Here is an 11,335-nt window from a genome sequence, read left to right as displayed (position 1 = left end):
TCACATATTTATACATGCTATCATATCTCAACTCATCCTTCTCTTCTTCAGGCTAAACATGCCCAGCTCCTCAAGCCGCTTCTCATAGGGCTTGTTCTCCAGACCCTTAATCATTTTAGTCACCCTCCTCTGGACACATTCCAGCTTGTCAATATCTCTCTTCAATTGTGGTGCTCAGAATTGGACACAATATTCCAGGTGTGGTCTAACCAAAACGGAATAGAGGGGTAGCATTATTTCCCTAGATCTAGACATCATGCGATGTGCGGGGCTTGATTAATGCAAAGCTGGGGTGAAAATTGCTGGAAGAAACATTAACAACCTCAGATATGCAGATGACACCACTCTGATGGCCGAAAGCGAGGAGGAGCTGAGGAGCCTTCTAATCAAGGTCAAAGAAGAAAGCGCAAAAGCCGGGTTACAGCTAAACATCAAAAAAACCAAGATTATGGCAACAAGAATGATTGACAACTGGGACATAGAGGGAGAAAACGTGGAGGCCGTGACAGACTTTGTATTTCTAGGTGCAAAGATTACTGCAGATGCAGACTGTGGCCAGGAAATCAGAAGACGCTTACTTCTTGGGAGGAGAGCAATGTCCAGTCTCGATAAAATAGTAAAGAGCAGAGACATCAGACTGGCAACAAAGATCCGCATAGTCAAAGCCATGGTATTCCCTGTAGTCACCTACGGATGTGAGAGCTGGACCTTAGGGAAGGCTGAGCAAAGGAAGATCGATGCTTTTGAGTTGTGGTGTTGGAGGAAAGTGCTGAGAGTGCCTTGGACTGCGAGAAGATCCAACCAGTCCATCCTCCAGGAAATAAAGCCCGACTGCTCATTGGAGGGAAAGATACTAGAGACAAAGTTGAAGTACTTTGGCCACATCATGAGGAGACAGCAAAGCCCAGAGAAGACAATTATGCTGGGGAAAGTGGAAGGCAAAAGGAAGAGGGGCCGACCAAGGACAAGATGGATGGATGGCATCCTTGAAGTGACCTTGAAGGAGCTGGGGGTGGTGACGGCCGACAGGGAGCTCTGGCGTGGACTGGTCCATGGGGTCACGAAGAGTCAGAGACGACTGAACGAATGAACAACAACAGACACTATGCTCCTATTGATGCAGGCCAAAATTCCATTGACTTTTTTTGCCGCCACATCACATTGTTGGCTCATGTTTAACTTGTTGTCCACGAGGACTCCAAGACCTTTTTCACACATACTGCTCTCGAGCCAGGCATTGTCCCCCATTCTGTATCTTTGCATTTCTTTTTTTCTGCCTATGTGGAGTATGTTGCATTTGTCACTGTTGAACTTCATTTTGTTAGTTTTGGCCCATCTCTCTAATCTGTCAAGATCGTTTTGAATCCTGCTCTTGTCCTCTGGAGTATTGGCTATCCCTCCCAATTTGGTGTCATCTGCAAACTTGATGATCAAAAGCATCTATCTTCCTTCGCTCAGTCTTCCTTATGGTTCAGCTCTCACATACGTAGGTTATTACTGGGACTATTTTAAATAGTATGAATTAACTTTAAATCTAAACTTTACTTATTTGCATCTCTATCATGTGGGGCAGCTCATATTTGCATCAGCCAAAAAAGAGAAAAATCCCACTGACTCGGCATGTACTTGAAAGGGTGCTGACTGAAAACTCCCAACAGGCTTAAAGAAAAGTACAATCGCTTTCAAAATAACAATTCTAATACAATGTATAAAAAGATGACAGATATATTCTCATTGCCCTCCCTCATTATAGACGAGGTCTGCCAAATTAGCACTGTTCCATTCTCTGAAATTTAGAGCTGAAATCCTAAGTGGGTGGGATGCAACCTGTGTGATGTCACATAGATGGCCCCTTTTGATGACACAGAGATGATACATGATGCAGGGAAGGGGTTGAGAGATAGGACGGAACTGTTTCTCCATCAGTTCATTATGGAAACAAACCTGGACTCTGAGTAAAGTGCTCTGGATGTGATGGGACACAGACAGGTATCATGGTGATCCAGAGCCAAGGGGAATGCAAATTCTGTTTAGGAACTGAAATGGTTGGCAGCATTCCAGCTAAGGCATGCATTTTGCACACCTGGAGAGCCATTTCACACCACACAATTATAGCCCTATGATTCTACATTAACTGTTATGGATGCCTCATATGTAATCCTAGGATATGTAGTTTTGTGAGGCATTAGAGCTCTCTGCTGCAAATTCTAAATTTTCCATCCTAAATTCCCAATCTCAGCATCTTTATGCGGGGGGGGGGGGGGGGGGGGATTTTCCAAGCCTAAATGGTGCCACTTCTGGCCTCTTTAAATGCCTGGATGGTAAAATGAAGATGGTGGCTTGAGGCAGCTGGCCACCTGAGGCAGCACTGATGCTTTCCCTTCTCTGCAGAATAACCCTCAACATACTCACAGGCCATATGAAAATCCATAATTTTGGCTCCAAAACCTGCCCTTGACTTATATATAAGATCAACTTACACATGACTGGAGCCCCTCGGTGGCACAGCTGCTGAACTTGCTGACCAAAAGGTTGGTGGTTCGAATCTGGGGAGCAGGGTGAGCTCCCACTGTTAGCCGGGGCTTCTGCCAACCTAGCAGTTCAAAAACATGGGAAGGTAACAGCGCTCCATGCAGTCATGCTGGCCACATGTCCTTGGAGGTGTCTATGGACGGTGCCAGCTCTGGCTTAGAAATGGAGATGAGCACCACCCCTCAGAGTCAGACACAACTAGACTTAATGTCAAGGGGAAACCTTGACTAGATGACCCATGTGGTGTCTTCCAATTCTATTATTCTATGATTAGATATGGAACTTGCCTGCACTTGATCCCAAGATGATCCTGAAGACCCAGGTGTGGGATTCAGAGTGCCCTCATGGGGCTTTCTGGGTTTCATGACCTTAATCACATTGTCCAGGAAGCTCTTATCTGTGGTGCTGACAGAGACTAAATCTATGACCAAAGGTTCAGCCTCTCTGCGCAAACCATAAAAAGCAAAGGTTATCTCAGAGATGCAGTAGTTTCTGAGGTTGTATGTGATTGTTCAGATTCTTTCTTCTTTCTTCTGCACCCAGTCTGTGGCTAGATAAAAAAGACATATGAAAGGAAGATATCTAATACAAATACAGAACAATGCCCTTAACAGATCTAAGAGACTTCACAGGAAAATCCAAGATTGCAAGGCTCTGCAATTGCTAATGACAGCAGCTATAGTTTAGTGATAGAAACATGAGACCTAGGATTTGCAGAATGAAAACTGGAGACATCTCCTGTGCTTTCAATGCTTGTGTTTAGCAGGTGTTGCTTGCCACATAACCAGGTTTTAAGCAATCCGTTTTGAACCTCCCACTTCTATGCAAACATTAAAGGTACAAAAGGACTCCCACAGGTTAGTTCAAAACTGGAATTTTTAAAATGACATCACCATTTTAAAATGACATCACCATCATGATTTTGACTATTTTTTCTTGATGAAAGGCCAGTAAAGCTTTGTAAGATCCTCTTACTTCTGGAGGAGTCTACTGTATACCATTCAGCTGTGGACAAGACTACATAGTGTCCACTAAATGCAGGATTGCCCAAACACAAATCAAGGAACATGAAAGGCACTGCAGACTACTTCAACCAGAGAAGTCTGCCATAGCAGAGCACCTGATGAACCAGCCTGGAGACAGCATATTATTTGAGAACACAGAAATGCTGGACCACTCTCACAACCACTATGTCAGACTACACAGAGAAGCCATTGAAATCCAAAAGCATGTGGACAATTTCAACAGAAAGGAGGAAATCATGAAAATGAACAAAATCTGGTTACCAGTATTAAAAAAAACTCTAAAATTACAAAAGCAAAACAATAGAGAAGAAACAATTAGGGACATCTAATCACCTCTCAACAAAAGTTTGCCCCAGGCAACAAGACACACCAAACAACTGCCAGGCCATCAAATGCTAATCAAGGTGGTCAGTTGAAACAGTCACACCTCGCTCCAACAGAGAATAGTTCTTTGTCCCACAGATATATAAACCCATTTTCCTAGTTCCAACAGTCCTCGCTACCTCTGAGGATGCTTGCCATAGATGCAGGTGAAACATCAGGAGAGAATGCCTCTAGAACATGGCCATATAGCCTGAAAAAACCTACAACAACCCAGTGATTCCGGCCATGAAAGCCTTCGACAATACATTGCATGGTATACTTTATGCTTTCAACCTGGCCTAATAAAGGTATCCTTGCTGTATGGTCAACACAGCTATCCCAAAAAACAATCTATCTACACATCTACCTACCTACCTACCTAGTATCTATGTATCCATGGCATCTATAGATAGAGAATTGCACTGGGATTCTCAATGATGACCCCTTGTGGTACATTTTCTTATTGACACATTCAAAAGTATTTTCTATACTTTGTGTTTCTCATACTTTCTAGATATGCTGGATTATAAATGCCCAGGGATGGTGGAAGCTATATGTAGCCATTTATCGCTACACTTTTGAATAGGAATGGATCAATGTGCTCTGCGTAGCATAAACAAAATGTTCCTTGTTCATCTACCTTTTCCAGTCCTGTCTGAAAAGTGAGTAAACAAAACTTATGTAGTTGAGGCTAGAAAGAAGAGAAACAAAGTGATTTGATCAGATGTAATTTAACTAAGATTGCTAAATCCCATTATTTAGCATAGCCTTCCCCATTGCACAAAAACTTCCACCATCCCTCGGCAATTTGTAGTTGAATCCAGGTGCATATGAACACACACTGAATATTTTTCTGTGGTGTTAAATAGGTGTATTCTCAACCTCCCTCCTCACTTAGAATTTCAAAAAATGGCTGCCATTGTGCATTTCAGTTATGGATTTGTAACCTAGGGTTGTTGATCTGTAACTGTTCCATATTCAGCAACACTATATAGTCATAATTAAGGCATGGTTGGCAGGATCCTAAGTGCTCCCCAAAGCCACCTTGATATCCAGCGGCTGCATCAAGCAGAGGAGGTCTGTTCAGCTGCAGATCTGGGCACAAGAAGGAGGAGGATGTTTCCAGCTCTCTCCTCCCAATGAGTTGTCACAATCTCATTCGCTGGCAGGAGAGGGTGGAAATGTTCTCCTTGTACCCCAATGTAGACACTGGCTGTTAAGGTGGGTTGAGGGAGAGGGGTGGGGTGGCTAGATTTTATTTAGTTATGCATTTATAACTAAATAAAATCTAGTGTGTGATATTGGAAGTGTTGTGCAAAAATCAGTGCTATAATACAAATTTTGCCTATAAGTGCCTGGGCGCTTAAACTTAGTCCGAAATGTTGGCCCCAATTGAGGAGGCAACCCCTGGCAGTGAGACCAGGAAGAAGCCTGTTGGCAGACACCCAGGCAAGTGAGAAGTCTGAGCTGCCCCTTTCCTGTGAGTCCCTGCTGTGGCAAGCATACAGATCAACCCCAATTAAAACCATCCAGCAGCAAGGTGAGAAGGTGATTTCAGCCAAGGAAGATTTTATTATCTGCAGATAAGATTCTAGCTTGTGATACATTCACAAAGAAGCTAGAATAACAAATATGGATACAGTGTCCTTTTGTGCACAATAATTTCAAATTTCCCACTGCAGCAACATCAGCTGTAGCGAAGCCCATTGGACAAGTCTCCCAATTCTGACCAATCACAGAAAGAGGCTGAGAAAGATACATTACAGCAAGGAAGGAGCAAGAGAAGCACAGATTTCGGGGTAACCAATTTATTAAGGGATCATAAGCAGTCTGTAGCTAGTTTCCTGATTGTCTGGACATGGGCAGAGCCAAACAGGTACACTTGAAGTGTCTGCAGCCTTTGGAACTCTCTGCTGCAGGCACGAAGAAAATAAATAATAATTTTGTCTGGGGGGGGGGCGGGGTTCATGCAACACTACCACTTCCACTTCTGAACAGTTCTGCAACTACTCCTCTTGAAGCTACCCTAGCAATGAATAACAAGGCAGAATTTCATCTCAATTACACCACAGGACTAACAAGTGCTGTAGACTTGCATACTTACTTGTGAAATCGTGTTATGTGGAGGGGGAAATTGGTTGCCAAATGGTTGGCAAATAGTTCAATTTAACAAGTTGTTTCCAGATCTTATGGTGGGTGCTTTTTACCTGCCAAATCAATCTGCAACCAAATATCAATTTGGATATGGGGGCAACTAATTAGAGCATAACTAGTAAGGTTTAACTAGTTAGCTATGGGCCTCCTCCATATTTTGTAAAGCAAGGAATCCTTGGGTCGTACTACCCAGAACTTTCCCACTTCAAAGCTTGCAGAAAGGATAGATGCAATCTTACATCCCCATCTTTAACTGCAGCTTCCCACTTAGCATCTCTACCCGCAATCAGCAGCTTTTTACAACATCATGATTTCTAATGACATATTACAAACCCAGAGTAATTTACAGGCTTGTCCTTCCATAGCACGCAGAGCTTTGTGCTTGTACTTCTTAATGCATGACGTCTTATGCACACTTCGCCTGTGCACCAGCCTGTGTGATGGCAAGCAATTTGCATAGAAGCATAAACAAGAGTTTATGAAAATTGTGCGTGGGCTGAATCTTCCATGACAAGTGACAAATTAACAGGCCTAGTGTGAATCACTTTGTGTATTGAAAGGTTATCTTCCCACAATGTCACGAGATGTCATTCTATCAATGTCAGACTTAATAAGAGTAGAAAGAAACTTCTGTCTCCTAAGACACTGAGCCCTTGGGCTGTTTCTTCAGTAGTCAACATGGCAGAGGTCTTCAGGATCAATGCACTGGGACGTGATGATTCGCAGGCAGGATGAAGTTGTCTGCCACCTCCTCAAACTTCTCTGTTGTTCCCTCTGAATTTAGCTGAATTCTTCGCAGTATCTCAATGTGGACAGCCAGTGTGGTGCAATGGTTTGAGTGTTTGACTAAAGCTTTCTGTGAAACAAGGATTCGCATATCTGCTGTAGCATGGAATACCACTGGATGGCCTTGGGGACGTCATACTCTTACTCTTAGAGGAGGGCTGTAGCAAATCTCCTCTGGATAAATCTTGGAAATAATTCAAATTGAATTCAAAATTGCAGGAAAGAAAATTCCACCTAAACCTTAGGAAGTGCTTCCTGACTGTAAGAGCTCTTCAACAGTGGAATATGTTGCCTCTGAATGAGGTGGAGTCTCCTTTACTGGAGGTTTTTAAGCAAAGGCTGGATGTTCATCTGTTGGAGGTACTTTGATAGTGTGTTCCTAATGTCAAGCCACAACCTCCTCCTTCCCTGTGAAAAATTATGAATTGGTAGAAGACCGGGAGAGGAGCTGTAGCAGAACCGCTCTGGGAGGTACATTGTTTCAAGGCCATGTCTCCCTGGAACTGTGAAACTAGCACCCAATAAAAAAAGTATCTTTTTAAACCTATGCTTGCCACTCTGTATCCTTCTTGACTTGCTTTTTCTCCTTTCTCTTTGCCTCCGAGGCTGGCTTCTACCCCTACAAACCCTATCATCCCTGAAGTAGGGCTTCCTGATCCCATCATCCCTGGCTGACGTTCCCTGCCTTCTCACTCTAGGACAAGCTCTCCTTTTCCCTTTTCCCTTCCCTATGATGCCCCTTGCATGCATCCCCCACCTCTGGGTCAACCACAAACCCCCGATGTCCCAGGCAATTGCTGCCCTCAGGATCCGCTGATCAGTGGATACCAAGACCCTTATGTGTGTGCGTTTAATATGTTTGTGTTTTATAATTTTATATATAACTCTTTGGAGTGTGGAGCCACCTTGGGTAACTTTCTAACGACACGCTGTGACCCAGATTTCCTCTGGGTCATCACTTCAGCAATGGACTCAGCATCTCCAGGATCAATAGAACCAACTAGGCAAGGGATTACCAGACCCGGAATTGGACCAGCCATCTAATCCCATCATCCTGGACAATATACGGAGATGGAACACAATGGGCATTCGTGCCATGGGTACTAGACTCACTTGTTGAAAACTCACAGGACCATATACATACAATAAAACCTGTAGGACCTGAGGGCCCTTTTGTTTCTCTCAAGGTTGAAAGATGCTAATCCATTCATAAAACTATGTCTCCTTTAGTTCCACTGATCACCCAGCTCCTGTCACCCATTGGAGGGCAGGAATCTGCATTGGAAGTGGGGAACACTGTCTGATTGGCTGCCAGAGGTCATAGCCTCTCCACATGGAGGGAGCCCTCCCAGCTGCTTGTGACGTTAAAGCCGGCTCAGCCAGTCAGCACGAAGCTGGCCCCCACTAGGTGGGTGCACAAAGAACAAGAGACTGTACTGTATAAAATTTATGTTTTATGCTTGCAAAACATGTCAGCTTCTTTGAGTGGCTTATCGCTAGCTGTCATCCTTTCTGGCTGGATCAAATAAATTCCTTGGTGGTTTTTTCTTCAACTGGTGAGATTTCTTTGATTAGGGAACATTGGGTTTTAGCATTCCATCTCATCAGGCATGGACTCTTGGTGGCTTGCTACCAGGTCTCATTATGCACTTAACAGATCTCATTATCCATGTATTGGGTTTTGCTATCCATAGTCTGGATCTCACTATCCATGAACCATTCTAAATTGCGTGATTTCAATCCTGCATGGCAGGGGATTGAATTGGATGGCCCTTGTGTCTCTTCCAACTTTGTAAATTGCCATAAATATTCTACTTGAAGGAACATAACAACAGCTTCAGGATGGAGAGATAATAGACTCATAGAACAGAATCATAAAATTAGAGTTTGAAGAGACTACAAGGGCCATCCAAGACTATCCTCCTACCTTCTGCTGAGTTAATTGAGTTCAAACTACGCTTGCATTTTGAAATCGGTTTGTAGCAACTGAAGTAAGCTGAAGGTAAAGGGGGGAAATAAAAGGAGGACACGGAAACTGCACATTTTAAAAGCAGCTGAAAGGTGGAATGACAAAGGATTCATTGGGACTATTGCTGCCACCTTGGGACACTTAGGGAGAATGGAGAACTTGCTTACCTTGGAAGTATCAGCCTAATAAGATTGATTTGGCTGGGATGGGCAAGAAGGCCTTCTTTGTTGTGGTATCCTCCATATGGAATTATATCTTCATTGAGATCACATGGATTATTGAAGAAAGGGTGTTTCTGTCATCAACAGAAATTTCATTTGTTTGCCCACATGTTCACCTTGCCATTTCCCTGGTGTTTTACATATTTTTATTATCTACATGCTGGTTGGAAGATTCTAATAGTTTTGGTCACTTTGGATATACTGAACTGCTTTCCAGTTCGTTGACATCGCTCTCGATTGAGGGTTCAGGTTAAATTTGTGTTTAATGCAAAGGATGTCAACAGATTTAGCAGCGTATTTCCAACTCAACTGATTTTCAGTAAATGCACAGCCACCCACTCTCTCTTCCTCTCTCTGCTGGAATTGTGTCTATAGTACAAACACATGCAAAGAAGGCTGAACTGTCAAGAAAGTCTAGGGTTTCCCCAGAGGTACCACAAGTAACAACTCAGCATGTTTCATTCTGCAAAATGCTGATAAGCATCAGCAAGGTAGATCTTACTGGCATAAGAGTAGAGTCCCTTCCCGAAGCTGTTTTAGGGACAGCATACCATAGAATGAAAATTTTTAGAGCTCAAACCAACTCCTTCCCTCATTTGCACTCAATGGCTTCTGTACAAAATAGGCACAGCTCTTACCGTTTCTAAGACATGTTCAAGTATGAAGTCCACTGTCCTATCATTTTCATACCATTAGCATCAGATCCTATCTGAACTTGGAAATTAAGGGTGAATATCAGCAAATACTAGATGCTATAGGCAACATTTCAAAGGACAGAACTGGAAAATCCACCTTTGAGTATTCTTTGCCTAATGCATTGAAAGTTACAGGGTCACCATAAGTTGACAGGCAACCTGAAGGAACACACAAACCATTTCCATGAAGACTTGTTGGGATCTATTCCAGAGTACCCAAGGCATGAATGTCCCCAACTCCATACAGCAAAAAAACAGAAGGTTTAAGTGGAGTATTGTAGCAAAACAAGCTGTGCTGGCCAAATATTTCATTGCCATATTATTGAGGGGAAAGGCAGATTATCTATGATGGACATTAGAAACCCAAATCCTCCATCAGAATTACTGAGCAATGCTTTACTTCTATTTATTTATTGACTATATGTATATCCCTCCTTTTTCACCCCAGAGGGGGACTTAAGGCAGCCTTGCAACAGGCAGCAATTTGATGACGTATATATAAATATCAGATCAACAATTACAATTAAAACCAAACAATTAAAACATGAATTATTAAAAACAGCAATTAAAATCACGCCCACCAAAACATAATCCAGGGCCATTCCACTTGTCAATCACATTGTTTCATAATCACTTATTGAACTGCTCCAATTACTTTTCAAAAGCTTCATCCCCAAAGTGATGTCTTAAGTTTTTTTCCTGACAGTCAACAGAGAAGAGGCTGATCTGATCTCACTGGGGAGGGAGTTCCATAGTCGAGGGGCCACCACTGAGAAGGCCCTGTCTCTCATCCCCACCAATCGCACCTGTGAAGGAGGTGGAACCGAGAGCAGGACTTTGTTACAGGAAATGTGTTGAGTCCAAGCAGGTAACTGGGGTTTGTCTGAAGACATTTTATCAACCCAGGCCCAACAGTAAATGGCACCCAACAACACACACACTTTAAAATCAGAGTCCATTGTACTGGCCAGTTTATAGTTACACAAGGCACAAAATATCACAATGACCTCTCCTCATCCCTGGTAGTAAATATGCTGTAAATGTGCTATAAATGATTGACTATCTTCTGTCACTACATGCCTGTAGTGGCTGTTCCTATTTCCCTAATAATAGAGTCCTGTGAGTGACCACATGTTTCTAACTCTAAGGGACTTTAATCCCGTGTTCCCATCAGTAATACATCTACATTGATTATTTGGTTGATATAGGGCTGGATCTGCTCAATGGCAGCCAAATATCACATAGAGCTGATCTAGAATAATATGGGGCAAGGTCACCTTAACACAGCCTTGCCACACATTAGCCATAGTCAACAGACACTTTGAATTCTGATTCAGAATTTGCTCTTACCTCTGCACCAGCAGGGAGGAATCCCTATGTGACCCATATTCAGGGGCAATCCATGTACAACACACCAGATCAGTATTGTTCTGTGTTGATCTGCCCCAGATGTATACGTGAGAGTAGGGGGGTTGACAGAAAGTCCTCCCTGGTTGATGTCAAAGCATAGAGTGGTTTGGGAATAAACTGTTCAGGAGATTTTCAAGGTAAACCTGCATTCATATCATTTGCACCTGCGTTTCTCAGATT

The sequence above is a fragment of the Anolis sagrei genome, chromosome 1 (assembly GCF_037176765.1).
Source record: "Anolis sagrei isolate rAnoSag1 chromosome 1, rAnoSag1.mat, whole genome shotgun sequence".
In the NCBI taxonomy this organism is placed as follows: domain Eukaryota; kingdom Metazoa; phylum Chordata; class Lepidosauria; order Squamata; family Dactyloidae; genus Anolis; species Anolis sagrei.
Note: the sequence above shows the minus strand (reverse complement) of the source record.